Consider the following 7,487-nt stretch of genomic DNA (forward strand, 5'->3'; position numbering starts at 1 on the left):
AAATTCGAGGAGTCTAGGTTGGTTATTTTACAAGCTGGATTTATGTTGTTTCCTTATGTTTAGATTGAGAATAAACATGTTTGGCAAAAAAACTACATAAGTGGTGTTCATTTTGTTATTTTTTAAAACTATTTTTATTTTACCTTTCATCTGGGATCAAATCTGACAGAAATACCTAAGGTAGAAAAGGAAGGTGCTCCAAAACACCAACTCCCAGAAACAACCAGCATTTACCTCTTAATATATATGCCATTATATTTTTCCTTTCATACAAAACAAAAATAGAATCTTTTTCTACATCATTTTTTTGTTAACTGGCTCTTTTTTCCTTTTTATTGCCTCTTGGGCTTTCTGTGAGTACCTGTAGCTCTACCTCATTCTTTTCAGTGGTTTGTTTCCAGTTGTTAGCTGTTCGAAACTGTGGTGCAATCATTATCCACGTACGTTTTTGTCTTTGTGTACTTCTGGGCATTTTTCTATAAATCATTTTCCCAGAAGTGAAGTTTCTGGATCAACTTTAACATTGCAAAACTGTCACCACCCAACATTGTGTCAATTAACACACTCAACGAAGATTTATCAAAGTGACTGTTTCCTCACATCTTCGCCTGGTTTTATCATCACTCTTCTTGATTTTACCAACTGGAAGTGAAAATTGCTGTATCATCATCCCTGGAATTTTTTTTTTAAGATTTTATTTATTTATTTGTCAGAGAGAGAGAGAACACAAGCAGGCAGAGGGAGAAGCAGGATCCTCTCTGAGCAGGGAGCAGGATGCCAGACTTGATCTCCAAACACTGGGATCATGACCTGAGCTGAAGGCAGATGCTTAATGGACTGAGCCACCCAGACGTCCCCCTCCCTGGAATTTTTAAACCACGAGCAAGGTTAAGTATATTTTTGTGTGTCTACTTCCTGGGTTTTGTTTGTTTGTTTTTCCTGAATTATCTGTGTCTATCCTTTGCCTATTTTCCACGGGACTGTTTATCTTTTTCTTACTGGTTTGTAACATTCATTTTGATGTTAAATAAATTAACCATTTCTTTTCTTTTTTTCTATTTATTTTTAAAAAGATTTTTTATTTATTTGGGAGAGAAAGGGAGAGGAGCATGGGCACAAGCAAGGGGAGCTGCAGAGGACGAGGGGGAAGCAGGCCCCTCAATGAGCAGAAAGCCCAATGTGAGGCTTGATCCCAGGACCCTGAGCTCCTGACCTGAGCCGAAGGCCAATACTTAATAGACTGAGCCACCCAAGCGCCCCATAGCCATTTGTTTTCTGTAGGTATAATAATTCTTTTCTCCAGTTAATTGAAGCATCTAAGTAACAGCCTGTGAAACGTGTTCTAGAGAATATACTAGCTAGAAAAAAAAGCCATAGATCATTCTCCTTGAACTTTCCATACAGGGAATAGGGGCATGGCACCTACTTGATTCAAATCTCTATGTGTGAATAAAATATAAGTGATATATTCATAACATGTACTCTTCTCACTGTATTTGTAATTGGAAAGTGATTTTTTAAAAAAATTTTCTCTGTGCTAATTTTCTTTAAAATAAAACTATGTTGAGATACTTTCAGATAAAAATTCTTAAAATCTGGGGCTGTGGTAGGTTATCAGGTAGAAGCAGAAATTGTTCTGAAGCTGGAAATAGACTAATAATCAAATCCAGTGTTTACAGCTGGCACAATCTTTTTTTTCTCCTTCTGGCTGAACACAGTTTGGAAATCATCCCTTTGGAAGGTCTCAGGAAGCTCTGAGGACAGCATCTTCAGAAGTTCGATTCTCTCCACTGAATCTTCTCCCACCTTGAGCTTCTGGGTTCAGCACCGCAGCTGCCCTTTTGCGGCGTGTGTAGATGGTTCTGTTATGTGATGTGCACTGCCGGCCTAAATCCTGTCTTTGGAAATATTTCCAAACGGAAATGACTTGTGCTCCAAAGTTGTTCTTGTTTTTGTTTTGGGTTTTTTTTTTTCCTTTGCCTTACCTATCCCAACCAAGTTGGATTCTTTTTCTCACAATTTGGATCCTGTCATTGCATTCTGTGTGAGCAAATTTGTCAGCTTCAGAGACGCCTCCTCTATTTGGTGATAGTGAATTATGTTCAGCTCTTTTACAACATTCTTCGTAATCATCTATCCTGGGAAAGTGGACGTGCTGGCTGTGTGCCTGGTACAAAAATTAAAGATTAGTTAACTGGATGCACTAGGTACATCGCCCCCAGCTCAATCGAGGACACATGATTAACTCTCTCAGCTCTTCTAAGTGCTACATTCACTCCTTGGCCTAAAAGTAACACAATTTTTTTTTCTTGTTCAATACTATTGATTCCTCCATAGAAAGAAACAGGAGAAAAAAAAAATCTCCAATTTTGGATACTCCAGAGCTGGATTTGTCAATGAACTGGAATACATTCAGTCTCCAATAATAAAGAATTTTTTTATGTTGCTTAGAGGGAGTTAGAATACATTTCCTAGGAATTTGATTTCATACGTGGAGGCAGTCCATAAAGGCAAAAGTTAGATAGCCACCCCCAACCCCCAAAATAGCCAAAAAATAGGAAATAGAGAAATAAACACATACAGCCAAAAAAAAAAAAAAAGGAAATAAGGAAACAAACACACTTTCTGACTGCTAAACTATGAAATCACCACATAACTGCACTGGCCAGAGATACACAAAATCTTCTTAAAGAGACAGAAATCAATGATCTATCCTATGGCTTTAAGGCTAAAATGTCACTGACTCAAGCATAAACTCCCATTCAAAGAAAAAAATGCACATTACTTGTAAAAGGAAACATACAAATGTTGCAGGGCAGGTTTTTGGTGGTTATATAATATAGATATATTAGTTTTGTTTCATCATTGCTAGTCTTCCCATCTGCCTTTTTCCCCCCACAGGAGATACTCACGGGAACAAAAATACTCTTCCCCTTTATTTTTTTTTAAAGTGCTGTAATTGCTAACATAGTGGATCTGCTTCAGGACTGTGATAAAAAAAAAAACATGCATCTGACTTGGTTGGGACAGACCCTCTTATACTCGGTTTGTTAAGCTACAACAGAAATATTTTGATAAAGAAAAACAGGGAACAGCTCTACAAATAAACAAAGATACGTTTATGGTGAAATCAAAACCTTTTCTTCGAGAAGAATAAACTAGCAATATCTCTTGTTTTGATTAGAGAAAAGCTCGCATGGAATATGGTTTATTGTACTACTGATAAATTTATTTAAAAACCAGGTCTTTCGGATGAAACACTGACTCTCATATCCCTTGGTTCCACTCCTCAGCAACTATGCAACGAACTGGGGCTTCATAAATGGAACGGTGAGAAAAATATTCCTGTTGCTTCACGGACATGCCCATAACATGCTCACACAGTGGTCTCCCCACACCCTGTGGTACACAGCAAACAGCAATCAAGTTCATGTTGATTTGATTGTGTCAGAAGGATAGTCATCCTAGTCAATCATCTGTAAGGGATATCACTTGTCTCTAAAAACTTTTTTTTTTTTTAAAGATTTTATTCATTTAAGGGCACCTGGGTGACTCAGTGGGTTAAGCAAGCCTCTGCCTTTGGCTCAGATCATGATCTCAGGGTCCTGGGATCGAGCCCCGCTTTAGATTCTCTGCTTGGTAGGGAGCCTGCTTCTCCCTCTCCCTCTGCCTTCCTCTCGCCTACTTGTGATCTCTTTCTCTCTCTGTGTCAAATAAATAAATTATTTATTTATTTGAGAGAGAGGGAGAGAGCATTAGAGGGGAGAAGGTCAGAGGGAGATGTAGACTCCCCATGGAGCTGGGAGCCCGATGGGGGACTCAATTCTGGGACTCGGGGATCATGACCTGAGCCGAAGGCAGTGGCTTAACCAACTGAAGGTAGATGCTTAACCAACTGAGCCACCCAGGCATCCCACTCACCTCCAAAAACTTTGAATGGCTGGACATTCTGACTAAATTTTGACCCCTACTATCCCACCAATTAGAAGAAGAACCAACCAACCAATCAACCAACTACAGCCCTCCTCATTCTTTTGATTTGCATGATTGTGCCATGATTACCTAATTTGTGTTTCATACTTTGCAGAGGAATTTGAATAGCTCAGATGTTTAACTCTTGCAAAAAACGGTGACTAGTCACACATAGCAACTACTTCCTTTGAGAAATGTCACAAGGATGTTTACAATGTATTACTGGGCATATTCAGCATAGCATGCAAACCAACTTAACATATTTACATCCTGTGTCAAATATGAGCTTAGAAACAAAGGCACCACTCAAGCCAATCAGAGCAGGGACCCTCCCTCATGTCCCTCACTAGCAACCCCACCGTGCTACGTCCCTCACTCTAACATTTTTCTGTATATTAAAATGGTTCCATTCCCAGGCTATAGGAGTGCATGTGCATGTATGTGTCAGACCCACCAAAACAAACAAAAGGTGGTCAGGGCACCAGGCTCAGACTGTCTGTACGACTCAAAGCTATTGACCATAAGGAGAAGGGAATTCTACCGCAAAGGCCTCATTGGAAACCATGGCCATGGGGGTTTAGGGAACACTGCTCATGGGCCCTGGGGGAGAGCTGTGCAACAAGCCCCTATGGCATCACAGTGATGCCAATACACTTGGGGAGTCAGTCCCTGACAGCATACCTGAAAGCACAGGAGAAACACATGAAGAAATGGATTCTAAGACGAGAAGCACTTTGGAATAGGCCTGCTGCTCCCCAGGACCCCCACCCTGACAAAAACTCTCTGCAGTTGCCTACTGCTGTCTGAAATGTCCTTCTTTCTTTCATTTAGAGCTCTCTTAAGGCTTTTTTAGATGAAAATAATTTGAGAGAGAGGTATAATACTGTTCTTACTATAATACCTAAGTGTAATAGCTGTTCTTAGTAACTCATGCCTTAATGGAGGAAGGAATAGAATGTTCCTAAGATAAAATGTGCTTATGGAGCACAGGGAGGGAGGAAGAACCTTCTTGGGGAGAGGGTGCTACAAAGGCAAGGAGCTGGGGGTTTGATGCTTGACGTTTTGGTGATGGTCTCGCTGGTTTCCTTCTTAAGTTTCATTTCAGTGGAGAACAGTCCTGTTTCAGCTGCCTGTTAGTGATCCCTTAGAAAGCTGGAGCAAATGGGGAGTGGGCTGCCCGAGTGTCAAGCAGAAGAAAGAGCTGCTGATCCACAGAGGCAGGGTTGTGTAGTAGAAAAAAAACCGGGGCTTATGCTTGGAAAACCATTTGGTAGCTCTCTGTGGATTACAGGTTCTTTCTATGCAAGCCCCCTGGAGTGGAGGATCAGCCTTCTCTAGACATTTACAAAATTAACATTTCAAGTTAATTCCCAAACTCAAGCCTGGAGAAGCTTCCATTAAACAAAAAAATGGCAACTGGTGGTTCTCAGGAGAAGAGCCAACATCCCTCCCCCATTCCTCACTTGCCGCCACCACTGTGTCTCTGCTCAGAGATTTAAGATTTGTTTTGCACCTTTCTTAGTGGATCTCAAAACCCTTGACAGACAAGAATGAGGGTTATCCCAGGACAGGACTCTCAGTTTGTATTCATCAGATTACACTTGGCCAAAGCAACAGTCTCAGTTGGAAGCAGGAACCGGCTTCAGGCTTCCTAAGAAGTCTGGTGGGGATTTTGAAAGCACGGGATGAGTCTGGTATGACGCAAGTCTCAAAGTGATGAGGGAGCAGGAGGCTGGCTGAGGATGGAGCAGGGGCTGGTGCCTTGCACCCCCTCTCCACCCACTCCCCTTGGTAATATGTGTGACATTTCACAGGCACCCCTGACTGCCCTAAAAGAAGAGCAAAAGTAACTAAAAAATGTGACAGAGGTGTGCCTCACTGTGACCTATACACTGCATATGCTCTTTCCTTTAATCCAACAGGCCAGTAGCGGTAGTGGTTATAATGGGCAGTAGATGACAACAACCAGCACTTACATAGCATTATGACATGCCAGATGCTGTTCTAAAACCCCTACATACATCAACTAATAACAACCCTGAAGACAGGTACTATTAGCATCCTGCCATTTGACAGATGAGAAAACTGAGGCACAGAGATTAAGTAACTTGCCAAAGGGCACATAATAGTAATAGAACTATATCTATATCTATATCTATCTATATATATATCTTAAATATTTTATTTATTTACTTGAGAGAGAGAGTGCAGAAGCAGGGGGAGTGGCAAAGGGAGAGGGAGAAGCAGTCTCCCCACTGAACAGGGAGCCCCATATGGGGCTCGATGTGGGACTTGATCCCAGGACCCTGGGATCATGACCTGAGCTGAAGGCAGATGCTCAACCAAGTGAGCCACCCAGGCACCCAAGCTAACTACATTTTAAATTTTCAAAATAACTGCTAGTGTTATTGCCTTCATTTTGCAGATAAGAAAACTAAGGCTCAGAAGCCTGACCTAACTTACCTAAGGTCACACAGTGTTGAAGTGGTAATGTGGCCCACTTCCAACATTTAGGGGGCCTACAGCGAGAGGATAACTTGAGACCCACATTCCATGGCAAAAACTATACATCAAGCTCACAGTTAAATAAAATCTCTTCCGCTTCATAACAACCTGGAAGGCCAGATGCAAATTTAGAATTTTTAGACTTCTGAAAATGCTGAGCAGAAAAGTCTTCTGTAAAGTCTGAGCCAAAAAGAGGCAGTGCACAGTGAGTTAATGCCCCAGTCCTTGGCCTGGTGCCGTTCTCTTCCCACCCCTGAAACTCTATTAAACAGTCCAGCACACACTGTCCAACTCATGCCCGTACTCTCTACAAACAGCTGCCCCTATGCCATGCTGGTATCTAGGGGATACATACCCTGGGGAGGACACGCCTGGGAAGAGGCCTGCACAGGTCCTGCAAATAGGCTCAGGGCCATCGGCACAGGGTGGGGTCTCACGGTCTAGAGAGGGAGATACAGGGTCTGTTAGGCAAGTTTCTTTGACCTAGTGGACTCTTAGCTCCATAGGGTGAGACGTGCCATGAGAAGGGTCATAGTAAAGCTCTCTAGACCTCAGAGCCCAGGGCAGATGCCCCCCCCATCCGGGTCTGAGAGAAGCACTGGTGATTGTATCAGAGCTTTAAGCCTGCCTGCCTGACTCCAACGTCCTCACCCTACTGAACCACCACGGAGGTCATTCCCCTGCTTTTGACTCCAGTATCCACGTCACCGGGATTTGAAGTGGTAGAGGAACACTGTGGGAAGGAGGGACCCCTAAGAGTGGGGGACGCAGTGGGTGAAGGGAAGGAGCCTGAGAGCTTTCCCCTCACCCACACTCACATTCCCCTTTTCTTCAGGGTTCTGCCTCAGGCAGTCAGCTAGTGCTGCCAAAACACTGCCCAGAGCCAATCCAAGACCTGACCACACCCTTTCCTTGTTTACCGACACAAAGCAGGGAGAGAAGAGCAACAGCTTTGAAAAGGATTCTTTCCAACACTGTTAATTCTCTCTTCACCTGGAGGATGAGACTTC

The sequence above is a fragment of the Mustela nigripes genome, chromosome 7 (genome assembly GCF_022355385.1).
Source record: "Mustela nigripes isolate SB6536 chromosome 7, MUSNIG.SB6536, whole genome shotgun sequence".
Classification (NCBI taxonomy): Eukaryota; Metazoa; Chordata; class Mammalia; order Carnivora; family Mustelidae; genus Mustela; species Mustela nigripes.